The sequence below is a fragment of the Macrotis lagotis genome, chromosome 5 (genome assembly GCF_037893015.1).
Source record: "Macrotis lagotis isolate mMagLag1 chromosome 5, bilby.v1.9.chrom.fasta, whole genome shotgun sequence".
In the NCBI taxonomy this organism is placed as follows: domain Eukaryota; kingdom Metazoa; phylum Chordata; class Mammalia; order Peramelemorphia; family Peramelidae; genus Macrotis; species Macrotis lagotis.
The window spans coordinates 265,730,612-265,750,350 of NC_133662.1; positions in this window are offsets into that span (position 1 = coordinate 265,730,612).

A 19,739-nucleotide genomic window follows, 5' to 3' on the forward strand; every position below is an offset into this window, starting at 1 on the left:
CCCTTCTGGAGTTCTAGGAGAACATAGAACCCAATGAGGCCCATAGGATGGGTGAGTAGGGATGGGTCATGCTGCTGGGAAAACCCAGCTGGATGAGATGAGGGAGAGACAAGCCAAATCAAACCAATGCACAATGCCAGACACTGCTACATGTTGGGGCAAAAACACAGTGCCTGACCTCAAGGAGGTCCCAATCTAATGCAGAAGAAAACCTGAAAACAAGGACATGAGCATATAATAAAGAGGCAACAGGGCGGTCCTGTGGATAGCACACTGGCCTTGAATCAGGAAGACTCATCTTCCTGAGTTCAAATCCAACCTCAGGTATGATTTACTAGCTGTGTGACCCTGGGCAAGTTCCTTAACCCTGTTTGCCTCAGTTTCCTCATCTGTCAAATGAACTGGAAAAGTATTTCTCCCAAGAGTCAAACACTCCTGGGAATGACCAAACAACAGCAATAACAATAAGATAAATACAGATAAATTGTCAATAATCTCCAGTGGGAAAGCACCAGCATTCTGGGAGATCTGGGAGGGCTGCCTGTAGGAGGTGGGACTTGGGTGAGTCACTTAACCCTGACTGCCTCAAATTCAGGGCTATCTCCAGCTGACCTGATCCATATCTGGCCACTGGATCCAGAGGGCTCTGGAGGAGAAAGTGAGGCTGATGACTTAGCCCAGCCCCACTCACTCAAATCCAATTCACCTGCTTGTCATGACATCACCTCCCTGACACAATCTGGGCCCTTGTTGTCAGAGACCCTCTGCATTCCCTCCCTAGTCCCTCTAGAGTCCATTTCTTGCTCCAAATGGTAGCATCTGCCCTGCCCCAGCCCCATGATTTTACTGTTGCTCCTAAGCTATGGCTCTCTGGGAAAGGACTGGCACAAGGTGGGCAGCCTGGCTCCTGGCCCATACCCTGGGCCGTGATGCATGGCCTGGAGAGAGAGGATACAATGCAGACTCCTGAGAAGACAAATATCTCACGGAATAGCCAAGCATCCGTTCTTGTGTGGTCTCTTGGTTGTGAGGCTGGTGGTGCCAGGCCAGGCCAGGCTGGGAGGGCTGGGAGCACGATTCAAAGCAATGACCTCACTTACTAGCAATGGAGCCAAATGAAGGCCACATAATTAAGCAGGAATGTCTCTCCTTTATGTATATATGCTCTTCCCAAGTCTGTCTGGTCAGCTGAGTGGTCCGTAAAGACACCGGGCTTGGGAGACTGAGCCCCTTTCTGAACTCGGGGGTCTCCTCACTCAGCCCTAAGGGCCAGAGAGTTAAGAACAGACCAGTAAGGATGTAGGGACCACTTACTGTCCATGAGACCACAAGAAAGTAGCATTCTACTCCTTAGACTCTACATCTGGAAAATGGGGCCATTAACTTAAGTCTCAGAGAAGATGATGTACTTGCAGCTCAGGGAGCTTGGAACCAGATAGGATTTGAGCCCCTCTGAGGTCCCTTGTAATTCTGAAGTTCTGCCTAACCTATCACTGCTAATGACCCAAGATGGGTGAGGGTGGTTAGAGTTAGGGCCTTGGTGGGGCGGGGTTGGGATTGGCAGGTCCGGCCTCACTCTTGGAGTTATCAGTTGTATCTGAATGGCTCTTCATGATCCTATTTAAAGTTTTCTCTTTTTTTCTTTCTTTTTTGTTGCAAGGCAATGCGGGGGTGGGGGGGTGGGGGGTGGGGGTAGCATTTTGACATTGACTTGACTTGCCCAAGGTCACACAGCTACACAATTATTAAGTGTCTGAGGCAGGATTTGAACTCAGGTCCTCTTGACTCCAGGGCGGTGTTCGATCCACTGCATCACTTAGCTGCCAGTTTCCTTTCCAGTTCATAGGACTGATGAGGAAATTGAGGCAAAGTGAAGTGACTTACCCAAGGTCACATAATGAGTACATGTCTGAGGTTGGATTTGAACTAGGATTTTCCTGACTCCAGGCCAGTTCTCTTTGTATTAGTGTCACCTAAGGGTCCCACTCTAGTTAACATTCAATCAGACTCATTCTCTTATGGCAGGAAGATGACATCTTCATATAGGAAAAAGAATACCCTTAAACAGAATAACTTCCCCCACTAGAAAATGAGCTTCTTAGGAACAGGGGGGCTTCATTTTTATTTTTGCATCTTCTGGCACATGTATTTTGAATTGAATTAAATGAAGTAAATGTATGATCTCTTCCTTGCATTTTGAGTGCTTGCAAACTCATTTCAGGTTCGCTTTCCTTTGAGGCCTTCTGTCAATCAATGGCACTCAGACAACATTATGGCAACCTGGAGGTTTTCAAAGTGCTAACTATGCATTATCTTATTTGGGTTACAGAGAGGTCCAAGCCAGGTGACAAGTACTGTGGACATTATTAACCTAGTTTTACCAGAGATAAACACCTCACAGAGTTGGGAATCTAGCCTGGGCCTTTTCTGTTCCAGGCTAGCAGCAGTCTGTTGACTATGGCACACCATCTTTCAATTCATTCACAGTTCATTCATTTATTCACTCATTTCTTTATTCAAGAAATATATTCAAAGGGTCCTGAAGGTATTAGTTCTGTTTTAAATGTATTCAAGCTTAGGGATAGCCTCTTGACAATTGGGGTTCTCCAAATGCAGAATGAGCTTTCAGGGCTCCTCTCCAAGGCAGTCTTCCCACAGGGCCTGGCCCAATTTAGGGGTCTTCTTCAGGTATCGCTTGGGCTAGATGACCACCAGGTCCCTTGGAACTCTAAGATTGGTGAGATTCTCTACATCCGTGACTCAGCCTCATTTAAGACACTGGTTTGAGTTTTCTGCTGGGTGTGATGAAGGAAGGAACTGGCCTAAGTCTCTCCCCTCCCCTCCCCTCTCCCCCAGGAGGGTGAGCTTCAGTTGGCCTCGCCTGGGAGCCCAGATGTGGGCACAAACTCTGTCTCCTGGGAGGCACCCCAAAGGGAAAGTCTTAGACCACCAGGAGGCTGGAGAAATGTGGCTTTTTTGTCTCTTCTTATAAATAGCTATGGATGAGCACATGCTGGAAGACATTGGACTTGTTTAAGGTCCTGGCTTTCATGTTTATTGTAAGAGACATGAACTGGGCCCATAAGCCGAAGATTTATTGGTATTTTGTTAACACTTAATTTTGTTTGTGAACTTTACATATTGTGATTTCATGTTTAGAATGTCAACATTTTGAGAAAAGTGTTGATGACAGATTCATGCATCTGAGCTGGGAAGGACCTTAGAGATCATTCACTTCTCTGCTCCTCATTTCACAGGGAAGAAACTCATGTCCGAAGAGGCTATGATGTGCCCAAGGTCTCCCAGTGCCAGGTTTCAAATTGCCTCCTCTTGCTCCAGATTCCCTGAATTACTGGGTCTCTTAGAATCCCTGAGAAGGTCCTCTCCTGGAACACAGATGAGGAATGAAGTGCCAGGTCAGTGTCAGGTCACATACTAACTGTTAGAGGCAGGATCTGAACTCAGAACTTCCTGTGTCTGTCTAGCCAAGATGCTTCTCACTGCATGTCCCACAAAATCCTCTTTTTTCTCTTTCTATGGATATTTTTGCTTTCCCTTCACCTCCATATGCAAGTATATGCTGCTTGCCTCCATTACTCATGGGTCATGAACTTGTAACAATGAATAGAAAAGGGGAAAGGAAATTGTTTGGCAAAACATCCTCTCAACCCTGATAAATTGATCCACCGAGAATGACAATTTGGCCAGTGATCCACAAGCCTTAATTTGAAGACCTGTAGCGAGGAGGAGTCATTTCCCAGAAATTTAGCCATTGGTGATAGTCCAATACTCCAGTCATGAAGTTCTTCCTGATATGAGGACTAAATCCTCCTCTGTTTATCGCTGTGAAGTCTTCCCTTTTTCAATTTTACCCCTTGCTTTCACCAAGTTGTTGCTTTTTGCCTTGGCTCCATCATCCAGTGTGGTGGCTACTTCACCCTCTTTGACTAGTCTACCCATTTGTTAAGGCAGCCAAGCCATTTGCCATGTGCCCCACCCCCAGCGGAATATAAGCTCCATGAAGGCAGGCAGGGCCCATCTGGTTGTTGTCTTTCAATTTGCACCCAAAGCACTTATTGTAATGTTTTGCACTTCTTTTGTGTGTGATTAAGAAATTCTTGTTGGATTTAATTTAATTTTCCAAGTCACTGATTAAAAATCCCTGTGGCACTCCTTTCAAATTAACAGCAGACAATCAATGACTGTTCTTTGGGTTCAGTCATTCAACAGGCTCCAAATCCTGTTTATCTGGGTCATACCTTGTTGCCAAGAATAGCATGATTGATTGATGTTTATCCTTGGTTTTCGAAGATCATGACATCAGGGAAATGATGCCATGACCTGTAAGTATAATTTGAGTGAGGAGTTGTCACCGGCCTCACTTTCTCCTCTGGAGCCATCTGGGCCCAGTGAACAGGTATGGTTCAGGATGACTGGAGATGGTCCCGGTTGCGGTATGTGGAAGGCATTGACCTTTTCAAAGTTAGGTCTTTCCCAGGTCACTTTTTAGTCTATCAAATGCTTTGTGAAAATACTAGCTGTTCTGTCTATAGGATTCCTTTAATCTACTATTGGAGTAAACTTGCTAAATAAAAGAAAGAAATGGGTTGAATGAATTTGGCATGACTTTTCCTCATTGAGGTCCCTTTGAATCTTTGTGGCCCTTATCCACATGTTTACAAACCAGAATTTACAAAAAAATTTTCCAGAATTTTGTTTCAAATTTAAATCAATCCCAATAGCACTTAGCCTACAGATTTCATTTTCTTCCCTCTCTTCCAAATGGGAACATTAGTCTTTCTTTCTTTTTTTGGAGATAATTTCTTTTTTGTTATTTTTCCTTTATTATATTTTTGCACTTTATTTTATTTTTTCCCAAATACATGCAAAGGTAGTTTTCTTTCTTTTTTTTTATTTTTTCAAGGCAATGGGGTTAAGCAACATGACTAAAGTCACATAGCTAAGTAAGACATTGGCCTTTTTCAGTCCTATCAAGCTTCTCCTGGGCTCCAGGACTTTAGACTGAATGGACAATGACATCCACTATTTTTTTTTTTCCTTTCTATACCCTAGGGGCCAGGTGACTCTTTGCCCCTCTAAGCCTGGTAACTTGAATTAATCTGGGGCAGCTGAATGCTCTCTTAGCATCCTACTTAACCAATTAGAAAGGAACAGACTTTGGGCGGGGGAAGGACTCCGTCACATTCGGGAACAATCTCAAATCCTGTTTTCAGCCGTCTTCCTTCTCATTTTTCTTCATCCAGAGCTAGTTTTCAATGTTAAGGCTACACCATGTTTTTACAGGGAAACTCTATCCACATGTTTCATATGCATTTCATCTAGCTCATCAGAAGTGTGTTTATTTAGAATTATACCACGAAACTTTACAAGCCTCTTTTTAAATTGGGCTCTTTAAAGCCTTCTTTGAACTAGAGAACTGGATTTTGCCATCCCAGACAGGCCCAAATTTAGCTCAGAGTTCAGAGCAAAGAAAGTGAAATTATACCAAGTTTATCCCTGTATACACCCCTCTGTGTAATATATATATATATATATATATATATATATATATATATATATATTTTTTTTTTTTTTTTTTTAATTGCAAAAGTTGCAGTTGACACCCCAGATTGGCCAATCTGCTGAAATCAAAGCTGGTGTCAATCACCACTTCAAAATCCTGGATGCAAGGGACATCTCACATCTCCAATCTAAAGTTGATTAGGGACTGGTGATATGCTAATAGTTTAGATAACATACAAGAGGAAAGGTGGAAGCGAACCAGGGCTTGCTCTCAGAGAGCATCTGGTCAGTTTCTGCAAGCTTATTTCAGAAGAAAGAGAGATCACAAAATGGGTGAGCCAACATGGTGGTGGTGGTGGTGGTGGTGGTGGTGGTGGAGTCCTAAAAAGGCATCTATCTAGAGGGATTGGAGGGAGCTAAGGTCTCTACTCCAAGAGATGATGGTGAAGAGGGGGTGATTTCCAGCAATAGAGGAAACCTTAAATCAAGGTCCAGGAGTGAGAGGTAGAATGACTCACTGAGGGCACAGTTTTAGGTCCATTTAGCTGGGATGTGGAATAGGTGAAGGGGAATAGTTAGCACTTTTGGGGTTCTTATTCATCACCTTGGCACTTGCTTTCAACTGATAAAAAAGGAAAATGATTGTTATTAGAGGGGTCTTGGGAGGATGAGCAAAATTTACACACCCTTGAGGGAGCTGTGGATTGGTCCAGCCATTCTGGAAATCAATTTGGACCTATGCCCCTGGTCACTAAGATGTGACCTTGTGATAGCACAACTAATACCCCAGAGACATTCAAAAACAAGGGACGGACTGATACGTATAAAATTATTTACAGAAGTTGTTTTGAGTAGAACAAAGAAAGGGGCAAATGACTAAACAAATTATGTCACATAAATGTGTGATGAGATCTTGCTACAGCTTGAAAAGTGAATAGGATGCATGCAAGGAAGAGGATATATAAGAACCCACTTAGATAGAAGAGAACAGAAACAAGGAAACATGCACAAAGATTACCGAACTGTCTAAGTGTGGGGCTTGAGAGAACCAAGACTACTCCCACTTATTCGCTTCTAAGAGGTGAGAACACTTCTCCATTGAAAGAAGATGAGGGGGTCATTGACTAGGAACTTGAGGTCTTGTCCTACTCTGAAACCAATGATACTCTAATGTTCAGTAAATTCCAATGTTCCTTTGCTATAGGTGGCTACACAACATTAGCCTCAATATATTTAAATGCTTTCTCATATACTCAAGAGGTTTTGCCTTCTTTGTCTCAGGCTCATAAATCTTTTAACATGGGCTATGAAGGAGTTTTCTCCAAACTCATTCTGGGATATTTCTTTCAATGGGTCTTAAAGGGGAATAGTATTCCCTCCTAGGATTTTAACTTAATTCAACAACCATTTACAAAATGCCCCTTACATATTTGGCATACATACAATGACAAAAGCTAAATGATTCCTGCCTTCAAGGAGCTTAGCTTCTACTTGCAGGAGAGGAATTTCATATGTTAAAAAAAAAATAAGCAAATAGAAGACAATCTGAGAAATCACCACCAACTAGAGAAATCACCAGGTCACAGCTTTAGAACTGGGGGGGGACCTTCAGCAGCCATTTTTGTTCAAACTGACCATTTTATAGAGAAGGAAATTGAGGCACACACAGAAGAAATATCTTGTTCCCAGTCACCTAGGTCTGAGTGGTTAAGATTAGAGGCAAGGACTCCTCTAACTCAAAAACTAGAGTTCTTTCCATCATACCCCAATGCACTCCCCAAATTAGGAAAGACGTTTAGGAGGAGATGCTATCTGTTCTCCTTCTGTTGGCATAATAGCAGGTCCAGGTGACTTATGTGAATCATCAAGGAAAGCAATCTACTGTGTTTAGCATTTCTTTCTGTCAAAAAATCCTTTATGAATTTCAAGACTACTAATGAAGAATGTAATGAAATGATTTGGAATCAGGAGATCAAGGGTGGAATCCTAGTTTAACACTGAATCCTGAAGTATGAAATCATTGGATATAGACTTAGAAAACCTGGCTGCCTAATCCTGAATATGTCACCAAACCTCAGTTTCCTTTCTATATAAAATGGGTAAAGATGGAAGTCTGGTGTATTGAATAGAGAGTCAATCTTGAAGCCTCAAAGACTTGAGTTCATTTCCTACCTGTGATACCTATTAAATATGTGAACATGGACACGTTGTTTAATCTTTGAATGTCCTAAGCCACACTCTGAGACTCTAAGTTACCCGAGTGTCATCAATCTGTCCTCAAGGAAGGTTTTCTACAGCTAGAATTCTCTATTAAACCACAGGTTCCCGTATGTAGTTGTCTAACTTTTCATCATTCTTAGCAATTTGGACAAATTAGGTCTTGTCATCCCCAGGAGGAAATGACACCTTGGCATAGTCCAACCTACATTCAGTCTTCACCTATTAAAAGGGAAATCCGCCATTGCCAATGTGTAGAAAGTTTTCAAAGAGCTTACATTCAAATATAGAAAGAAAACATAGACATGGAGGCTAGATGGCAATGGGATGGGGGAGAGACAGACCTGTGGTTTGCAGATAGATTGGAAGTGAGGTGGGGTCATCATACATATATGAGATTAGGTTGAATGCCTGATCATTGGATTTAGACTTGGAAAACCTGGCTGTATAATCCTGAATATGTCACCCACCTAGCCTCCATTTATATGGTTCTCTTCTACATTTGATGGCAAGCCCTTTGAATCTTTGCATTGTTTGTTTGTATCCCTTGGCCTTAGCACATATAGTATTCACTCTCTGTCTCCATCCATCCATCCATCCATCCATCCATCCATCCAAACATCCACGTATTTCTCTCTATGCCCAAAAGACAATTTTATGGAGAACTCACACAGGGCAAGTGTTCACAGTGAGGTCAGAAGAAGCAATATAGGGGAAACCCTGAAGGTCTCTCTTAAAAACTTTAGGATTGCTTGTGTAGCATGGGAGACTTTGGCACAGGACTGCCCTGCATGGTGTGCCCTCATCAAAGAGGGTTCTGTGCTCTAGGAACAAGGCAGAATAGAAGTAGCTCAAAGGAGATATGCAATGCATAAGATTGGAGAACCCTCTCCAGTGTTCACATGGACTATTTGTGGCCCATCTGTGGTGGAGCAATCTGAACTCAGATTGGTTTGATCAGCCAGTTGGAGAGACTATAACTTTCCTCTAACATAGTGATGTATTTTGTTTTCCTGGATAAAGAAGGACAAGAACCAACTAACCATTCTATCTATGAATATCTATCTCCATTTTCCTTCCTTCCTTCCTTCCTTCCTTCCTTCCTTCCTTCCTTCCTTCCTTCCTTCCTTCCTTCCTTCCTTCCTTCCTTCCTTCCTTCCTTCCTTCCTTCCTCCCTCCCTCCCTCCCTCCCTCCCTCCCTTCCTTCCTCTGTCTGTCTCTCTGTCTCTCTCTCTCTCTCTTTCCTCCCTCCCTTCTTCCTTCTGTTCTTTCCATTCTGTCTGTCTCTCTCCTTGGGGACATCACAGACCATGAAGTCTAAGCCTCCTATTTTACAGAAGTCCAGGAAGGTGTGGAATGTGATCCAAGGCCATGTCAATTAGTACAGGGGGTAGGATTTTAATCCAGATCCTCTGTTACAACTACCATCTATTCGCCCAAGCAATTCTATTCATTATACTCTGCCTAATAAGGCAAGGAAAAGGCTGTTAAAATTTTTTAAAGGTTGTCAGAAATGAAAGTTAAAACTAATAACTATTTCTAAATTAGTTAAAACTAATAACTATTAAAATAATAGCTAATTCAGTTCGTTCTAAGTGATGCATTCAGGAAGGGATCAGAGTTAGAGCTTATAGGAACTATTTGGGGTTTGCCTTGTACACAGTAAATTCAGTGTCAGCTCTTATTGCATTGACGTGATGGAAACACATAGAGTTATTCCCCAATTCCCATTTTAGAGATGAAGAAACTGAGGTTCAGGGCAGGAAAATGACTCAGGTTTACATAGGGATTAAATATGAAAGCTGGAATTCAAAGCTGGGTTGTTTTTATTTAAAGTGCAGTCTTCCTCCCATTTCCCCCATTTCCACTCATAATCACAACTGTGGATGCTAACATCTAATTTAAAAATTTTTTCATATGAATACTTATCCATTAGCATCAGGCTTAGTTGAGCTGGGGCTCATTTTTCTCTCTTGCCTATTGGGGTGATTGGACCACTGCGAGGTCAAATGGAGCTTTGTATGAACTAAAAGGGGACAGAACCCCCATTGACTCCAATCCAGACCCCATTTAAGGTTCTTCTATTCTAGAGTGAGAATGGGCAGATCGTGCTACACAATGGTCCCACTCCATCCTGCTGCTCACACTAGTGAATAACCCTTTATGAATTCTGGCGCTTAAACAGGCACACAGTGTCTGGACTACTATTCGAATATAAAATTGAAGAAACTGTTTATGGGGTAATAACATTTCTTTCATTTCCCATTTTCTTTCACATTCCTTATTTCTTGGTTTTTCCATAGACCTATGAAGTGGCCATTTCCTGAAGCTCTTGGTCTGACAGGGATCTGGTTACAAATGTGCTTGAAGAAAAAAGGAAGGGGCCAGAATGATTATATTTGGCTTGTAAATGGCAGCTGGTCTGAGAATTGCATCCTGGCCCAGGAGAGAGAGGCAGAGAGAGACAGAGGCAGAGAGAGACAGTCAGACACAAAGAAAGAGACAGAGAGATGAGAGACTTAGAGAGAATTAGAGATAGAGAGATAGAGAGACTCAGAGTTAGAGACTCACAGGAGACAGAGAGACAGAGCAAGAGAACAAAAGGAAGAAGAATCAGAAGGAAAAGAATTAGAAGTAAAAGAAAGAAGAACGAACAAAAAGAAAGGAAGCAGAAGAGAAGAAAGGAGGAAGAAGAGGAAAGAAGGAAAAAGAAAGAAAAAGAAATAGGAAAAAAGGAAAAGAAAGAAAAAGAAGAAAGGAGGAAGAAGAAAAAGGAGAAGGATGAGGAGGAAAAGAAGAAGAAAGGGGGTAGAGGGGCAGTAAGAGGACAGGAAAAGTGGCCTAGGGTGAGGGAACTCTGGGACTGGTATTAGAGGTTGTGTGAGCACATCTCTGGGGCCAGTTAAGAAGAAGCCTCCCCGCCTCCTACCAGATGTCAGCCCCCTGGGACAAAGCCTCATTTGGCCCTTTACTAATTCCTGCTCAGATCTCAATGAAAGCATCCGAATTCCATTTCAAAGAAATGGCTTTTGTGCCAGAGAAGAAAAAGTACCTTCCAATGAAGCCAGCTGGAAGCAACAGAATGGCAACTGAGCCTTGACAAAATCAATCAGGGAAGACTGAGGCCGCGCTCCTCATTCTTGAGTGCATCCTCTTGGAAGTCTGAGAGGAGAGGGTCTCCTAAGAGCTCTGGTTCCCAGTGTGCTTCCCACACCAGGAGGGCATGAGGGGTACAGACTGGACTCGATCCTGGATGCCATCTCCTGTATGGGAGCAGCAGTTCTTCATTTCCTTTTCATTCATGACAGTTTTGGCCCCAGGACCTCATGCCCGCCACTCAGGAGAAGAGCTGGTGAGAGATGGGACCTGCCCTGGTGCAGGAAAATCAAAGCCAGGGGTGGTATCAAGTGATCACAAGGACCATGCCCATCTGGGTGCTTCCAGATATCCAGACCCTGTCTTCTGGGGTTCCAGTTGGTCCCTTCAGAGCAGCCTGATGGATTTTGGGATCTGAAATATGGCTTTCATTAAGGACATTATCCTCCCTCTTCCTTCTCCCACCAGTTGCTTTTTCTTTTGTTCAGTCTTTTTTATTCTTTTTTTTTCAGACACATTCTATGAATGTTGGGTCACCCACCCAGTGGGTCCCAATGTTGTGTCCAAACTGAAGAGATAAAACATCCCTGTGATTTATGACTGTGCTTATAAATTTCTGAGGCAGCCCTCAGGTTTGGATTAGTTTTGAGGATGGAAGGAATTGGCTGGGGTGGGGGAAGGGTGGTAAGAGATCTGATAGGTTTTCCCCTCAACAAACAGCAGAAGAGAATTTGGGAAGAAAATGAAAAACATCTCTAATGAGGAAAATCCATATTGTTGGTGGCAGCATGGAGAATCTGACAAATGGCCCTGACCCTGTCCCTGCAGGAGATCTGGATGGGATACCTCCTCTCCAATTAGAATCAGGAAGCCCAAAGCCTGGAAAAGTAAATGGTTTCTTTTCTACCCTAGGATTTGAATTCAGATCTCTTTCTTTGGAATGTCTAGACTTTATTGGAACTCCATGCAATCAGTAAATTTGATTCGACAAGTAAATTCAAGTCAACACGATTTTGTTCATTAATTACAATGTGCTTTGGTATATAACAATTGATTACCCAGTTCTTGATGGAGACAGACATGAGATAGTACGTTTAGTTGAAAGGATGCTGAACCAGAATCAGGGAGTTGGGTTGGAACCTGGGGCGGCCCCCTTCTCAGTTATGATCCTCTCTTGACAGATGACTTTGGAGCAAAGAAATCTGGTAGTAATAGAGCAAGGAGAGACTTTCTATTAAAGTTAACCCAGAGACCTCTGGTGCCACTCCAGAGAACTAAGCACCTCTCTTAATGGACCACAAGAACTTAATTTACTCCACAGCACTATGGATCTTATCAGCTCAACAGTTATGCCCAATGGGCAATAAGAGTTACTCATTCCCTGCTCCCCCCAACCATGATTCATGTTCCCAGATTGAGAAAGTCTTCCCGAAGTGAACCAAATGGACCCATTCTTGGCCCCTGGGTTATACTCTATATAGGATAGACTCTGCAGTTTCTAGAGGAGGCCTGGGCATTTGTTCTCTGACAGTCCACAAAGGGTTCAATTAGTAAAAAGGGTTTCATGAGAGTATGCATGATCTCATGGCCTGGGGCACACATGTCCATAATACCCCTTCCCATTGCCCCAGTCTACATTCCCTGGCAGAACAAAATGTGAGTCAGCTGCAGGAACAAAATTATCTTTTTCTTTCTGGAACTTTGTCCCCTCAGGCAAGCTGAGGTTGTATGAAAGGAGAAGATAAGGTGTCACCACTGCTACCTTCAGAGATTTTAGGGAAAGTGAGGCAGGGCAGTTCTCCAATATACAAGTCAAGTTTAACCAATGCTTATTGGCCACCTGTTATGGGAAAGGTCATGTACTAGGTACAATGGGGCTATGAAAATAAACAGGAAAAGGTTCAGGAAGACTTCAATCAATCATTAAATATTAAGGCTGCCAGATGGTGTAGTGGAGAGAACATTGAACCTGAAGCCAGTTAGATCCGAGTATGGATCCTGCCTTAGATATTTACTAGCTGTGCAAACCTGGGCAAAAGTCTTCTGGGTTTTAGTTCCTTTGTCTGTAAAGTGACCCATTTGTCTTGATTCCAAACCCAGCACGCTATTCCCTCTACCTTCCTGCCTTTCCAATGAGTCAGACTTACAAAAGATTTGAACAACTTAAGGATCTGATTAAAAAATGAACTCTTATAAGGTTTCCAGTATAAATCTGTTCACAAAATGTAAAATTTCATGGACACCTTCAGGGCTCCAAGAGACACAGTTCTGTAGAAAAAGGGAGTTGAAATATGAAATCTTCCCAGTTGTAGAACAGATTCCAAGCAGCTTGATTGCTTTCATCAAGCTCTCTGCATCATCCAAAGATAATTCTAAAAGACTTGTGATGGAAAATGTCATCACATTCTGAGAAAAACTATGGAGACTGAGTTCATACCAAAGCAGACTATGTTCACTTTTTAAAACGGATTTTATTTTTTTCTTTCTCATGAATTTTCCCTCTTTAGTTCTATTTTTCTTTCACAAGATGACTAACATGGAAATATGTTAAACAGGGTTGTACAATTTCAACCTGTATCAGATTGTTTGCTTCCATGGGGAGTGGAAAGGGAGGGTGGTAGAAAAATGTGGAACTCAAAAACTTAGAAAAAGATGAATATGAAAAACTATCCTGGCATGCAATTGGAAGAAGTAAAGTTACATCCCCCCAAAATCTCTGCATAATTATCAGCAGCAGCAGCAGCAGCATTTAGGCATCTGCTATACACTAGACATTGCTAAGTCCTGGGGATACAAAGAGAAGCAAAAGACAGTCCTTGCTGTCAAGAAGCTCCTTAAGAATTTGTTAATTGGGGGCGGCTAGGTGGCACAGTGGATAGAGCACCGGCCCTGGAGTCAGGAGGACCTGAGTTCAAATCTGACCTCAGACATTTAATGATTACCTAGCTGTGTGGCCTTGGGCAAGCCACTTAACCCCATTTACCTTGCAAAATCCAAAAAAAAAAAAAAAAAGAATTTGCTAATTATAAGCTTTAATATGTAAAACTGAACAGCCCAGTTCTTGGTGGAGACAGACAAGAAGTAGCATGGTTTAATGGACAAACAGCAAAAACAATCCACTTATAACATTGTACAAACAAGATAGATTCAGGCTAATGGGAGATGAGCAAGAGAAGGAAGGCATTAGGATTAAGCTGGTATCCTCATGTAGCTGACTCCTATTTCTCTAATCCAGGGGTTTCTTTACCTTATTTGTTTCCTAGATCTCTTTGGCAGCAATCTGGTGAAATCTACGGTGTGGGCTCCTTCTTAGAATCCAGTTTTAAATGTATAAAATAAAATTCATAGGAATTCAAAGGAAGCCATACATATGTAAACCCAGACACACACAACATAGACACAGACTTTGAATAGACATAGGCATAAAAGCAGACATGCACATATAAACAAAGACATAGCCACAGGCAACAACACAGTCACATATAGACGTAGACATAGACATAAGAATAGACATAGGCATGGATAGAGACTCAGACACAGATACAGACTTAATCATAGATATAGATACCAACAGAAACACAATTATAGACACAGATATAGAGATGCACAGACACAGACACAATTATAGACATAGTCATAATCATAGCACAGACACAGACACAGATACAGTTTTAAACACAACTATAGACATAGACATAAGCAAAATAGACATAGACATATGTGTAAGTGTGCAAATGTATGTTCCTGGATTTCAAATTAAGAACTCCAACTCTTGTCCCTTTTCTGTTTCTTTTTCCCATTTCACCTGTCTTTCACTTTCACATTTTTCCCTTTGTTCTTCACTTTTTTTTTAGGTTTTTGCAAGGCAAATGGGGTTAAGTGGCTTGCCCAAGGCCACACAGCTAGGTAATTATCAAGTGTCTGAGACTGGATTTGAACCCAGGTGCTCCTGACTCCATGGCCAGTGCTTTATCCACTACGCCACCTAGCAGCCCCCATTCTTCATTTTCAAATGACTATACTATGTCTTTGTATCACTTCACTAATTGTCCCAGGGATTTCTAGGGTTCTGATGTTCTTATTCTCACTCTTTGTATTAGGTTCCTCATCTGCTACATGTGAGAACCTTCCTACTTCCCCTTTAACCTGGGCTTCTTGGTATCTAAGGAGAATAAATGTGTGATAGATAAATTTCATTTGTTCGAGTAGCAGAAACTCAGATTGTGTTTCTTTTTAACTATTTGCAAAGATAATAGTTGAAATGAAAGATACTCTGTAGGCTATAAGCACTAAGAAATGAAAATATTTTGATTTTAGAGAATTCAATATACCAGTCCTATGCTATAATTCAGGCTGATTAACCTTTATTCATGTCAACAAATTAACCATGAAAACTCAACATTAAGCAAGCACAACTTGCTGAAATTTTTACCACTAACATAGGCCTAAGCCAGCATATGTATCAGGTTTATCTGAGATGTTCTGTTCTAGGACAATGGAAAATTCTCTTTCTGGATCCAGAGTCACCTGCATCCCCCAATAACTCTCTTACCCACTCTCACTAGGATTGGGCTCTGGCTGACAAGCCAATGAACAACTGTTTGCCAAGTCATCCCTCTTGCGAGAGGTGCAGGTACCTCTGAAGATTTGCTGTGACCTTCTATTAGGAGTCCAATTTCTTTGCTTTTCTAAAAGAGAGAACAGTAATACAGAAATCTTCCAAAGTGCATCAAGGACATGGGTATCTGGCAGGCCCCAGGTACTAGCATAGATTTATCCTCCTAAGCACAATGTCTGGTCAACAATAGATCCTTGATAAAAGTTTGGTGACCATCAAACCTCTGGGGAAAAGTTTTAGTTGAGCCTTGGGTCCTTGAAGTGGAGTCTATGATGTTCTCTACTGAGATAATGTCATGGAACCATTAGAATGTTTGACTTGGAGTCAGGAAGTCCTAGTTTGGATTCTTACCTCAGACATTTACTAGTTGTATGATCTTGGGCAGATAATTTCCTCCCTCTGAACCTCAGTTTTCTCATCTGCAAGAAGAGGGGTCTGTAATCAATGACCTTGAAAGTTTCATTCAGTTTTAATTGATGATTCATTAAATTTCCATGTTAGAAACAGCATGGTGAATCAGATATGAAGCCAATCTTTTAATCAGGATGTCCTGAGTTCAAATCCTATTTATGGCTGCATCATCCTGGGCAAACCATTTACTCTCTCAATATCCCAGGTAGCTTTCTAAGACACAAAGTCAGACAAATCCTCCAAGGAGGGCATTCCCACACTGGAATTTCTCTCTATTGGTGAAATCATAAGTCTACATCAGGAAAAATAAAATCACCCACAGAAAACAGGTTACATTCATCCTAAGGACTATGGAGAGATAACTCTTTTCTTTATCTCCAGGACTTTGCACTTAAGCATTGACAGAACTTAGAGAATGTTGGTTCCTTTAGTTTTGTCTATAATGGAAAACTCATACATAATTGGTGGATTTTATCTGAGATTTACCATAAAACCTTCCTATGGGATAGATCCTCATTGAATGTAGCATCAAAATAGTTGGAACAAAAGCAAACCTGAAAAGTCAGGCTGGACTCTCCCTAAGTGTTACCTAAGATGTTTATCATGGAAGAAGGATGCTGAAATTCAATTGTTATTTTGTTCTTAAAGACTTCCTCTTTGGCACAACTAGACTTTTTTTCATGGACTAAACATTAATCACCTGATTTGCTAATTTTTTGATTTATTTGTGGTGGAACATATATGATTATTATCTTTGGTTAATGGCTACACATCATGGAACATGGCATGTGACTCTCGAAAGTCTGAAGTGGGTAAAGGCCAAGAAGCGATAATGAGGTTCATGGTGGACCTTTAAAGACTTGGATGCATAATAAATGAAGAATCCAGAAGAAGGAATCTTGTGAGGAATGTCATCAGAGAAATGGGCAAAAGAAGTGAAATAACTAGCCAAATGGAGAAATCAAGGGCTAACTAATGGAGAGACCTCCTGTTTCCTTGGTATCTCAGTCATGTCCGAAGAATGTGAATCCAGAGGGAAGTTTTTCTCAGATTGGAAGATGCTCCAGAAAGAGGAGAACTTTGTAGCTTCTGTATTTATATTTTCTCTAGGATATTTATGTAAATATATAGGCTTCTGTAAATATATTTATATAATATGTGTTTATGTAATTATATTTATGAAAACATCCATATATAAATGTTTATGGATGTATACATATATAGACATGTGAACATACGAGAAAGCTAATTTCATTACTATGGGTGCTGTGGGGCACTCTAAATGAAAAAAGAATTCTCAAAGAATGCAATTGATTTGCCCTGATTATCCTTGGAGAATTGCCTGGGACTCTGAGAGTTTAGAGGCTTTAATCAGAATCAGGAGAGATGAAGGATTTTAATTCATGTCTTGATGACTCTACCCTCTATGGTTATGCTGCCTTGTAATTACTAGAAGAAAATATAAGCTTAACAATTAAACTCTAAGTTTTAATGGATCAAATTCACCAATTTTTTTAAGGAGTCAGAGAATTACCATGGAAAGAGCACTGGTTCTTGACCTTTGTTATCAAGGAAGACCAAAATGACATCACTATGTTTGAGACAAATAACAGTGTGTCCAACTGTGGCTGAACAGACCAATACCGCTCAGAATGCTCTACTACAGGTGTGAACACCTGGAGAGGTACTCTCAACTTGTGGATGTCATGTTTCCTTTGATCTGCTTCCAGAGGGCACACCTTGTTGGGCGGTCCTGTGCCAGGGTCTCCAAAGCTGGACAGTCAATTCTACAGTTCTTCAGGGTGTCTCGGTGTCACTTCTTCTGACCCCTTGTGAGCGCTTGCCCTGTGGGAGTTCTCCATAAAATAGTCTTTTTGGCAAGCGTTCATCTGGCATTCTAACAATGTGTCCAGCTCATTGTAATTGCACCCTCTGTAGTAATGTTGGAATACTAGGCAGTTTAGCTCAAGAAAGGACTCAGTGTCTGGTATCTTCTGCCAGGTGATCTTCATTGAGTTTGGTTCTTAAATCGGACCCTTCTAATATGAAGATAAAAGTAGAAAATCACCCATAATTTTACTTGTCCACACCTGCAAGAGAAGGGAACACTGTTTTGGGTTGATATTTCCTGGTGAAAAATTCAAAGGAAATCCTTTCATTGAAAAGGATTCTATTTTTATATGTCTTTTTTGTGTCTTTGTCTTTGTTTTTGTTTTTATTTTGCCCGTCCTTCTGGTAAATATTGGTGCCTAATAAATGTTTATTAATTGAATTCTGCTCCAAGGTACTTTTCTGAGGAGTAAATGCTGGTGTTTTCTTGCTTATTATGCTCACCCAGTGATGTCTTTGTTGGGGGTCTGCTGAGAACATTGGTCACCAGAGAAGCTGGGAATACTATTTCCTAAAGGAATTTGGTCTTTGCTCCAAGAGAGACTTTTTGAATGATGAATCTCATCTTTCTTTCCAGTTCCTAATCCAGGGCATGCTTCACATGAGCGCACACAAACACAGACACTATTTCAGGACAAAGCAACAGACAATGTGAATGTTCCTCCTTTGAAAGAGCTGGGGTCAGTCAAGACTGCCCTTGTGGTCACCCAACATTAGGATGGTCTATACCTCCCCATAGCAGAGCCCTCACCATTAACCTTTCTTCCTTTATGAGAAAAGGATCAGAGAAAGTGATGCCCCTCCCATTGAGAGCCTTGGAATAGATGATCCTGAGACCTTTCCAACTCTGCCATTCCATAATCCCATGATCCTCGGAGGGAAATTAGAGCCAGGCTTTGGGATTAGGGCTCTCTAATCTAATCGCCTTTGGGTCATAGGAGAGAGGATAGACAGGAAATGAAAGGTTAAAGAGTCACAACAAACGCAAGCCAAATGGGTTTTACTCAACTAAACTTATTTGTAACAAGGGAGCATTTTCATTAGGGGAGAGGGTGTGTGTGTGGGGGGGGGGTAGGAGAAGGGATAGTGATGGAAAAAAATAGGAAAGAGAAGCAATGAAACAGCTTTAAGAAATATGCCAGGATTAATGGAAAGACCCCAAATCCTAAGGGTTCAGTGGTCGAGCAAATGCCAGGATTAAAATGTCCCCTTGGATAAGAACTCACTATTTGAGAAAAGTTGTTGGGAAAACTCAATGTAGTAAGACAAAAACTAGGCTTAGATCCACATCTCACACCCTACACCAAAATAAGAACAAAATCAGTACAGAATTTAGACATAAAGGGCGACACCATAGATAAATGAACAGACCAAGAAATACTCTATCAGATCTATGGGAAGGGGACAAATTTATGACCAAACAAGAATTAGAGCACATTATAAAATGCAAAATGAATGATTCTGACTATATTAAATTAGAAAGTTTTTGCACTAATAAAATCTGCCAAAATTAGAAGGAAAGCCAAATCTGGGAAACTATATTCACAACTAGGTGTTTAGATAAAGGTCTCATTTTTTTTAGGTTTTTGCAAGTCAATGGGGTTAAGTGACTTGCCCAAGGTCACACAGCTAGGTAATTATTAAGTGTCTGAGGTCTGATTTGAACTCAGGTCCTCCTGATTCCAGGGCTGGGGTTCTATCCACTGTGCCACCTAGCTGCCCTCTAAAGGTCTCATTTTTAAAATTTATAGAGAATTTCTTCAAATTGATAAGGTTACAAGTCATTCTCCAAATGATAAATGGTCAAAGGATATGAACAGACAGTTTTCAAATGAAGAAATTAAAATTATTTTGAATCATATGGAAAAATGCTCCAAATCATTACTAATTAGGAAGCTAGGTGGCACAGTAGATAGAGCACCAGCCCTGGAGTCAGGAGGACCTGAGTTCAAATCCAGCCTCAGAACTTAATAATTACCAAGTT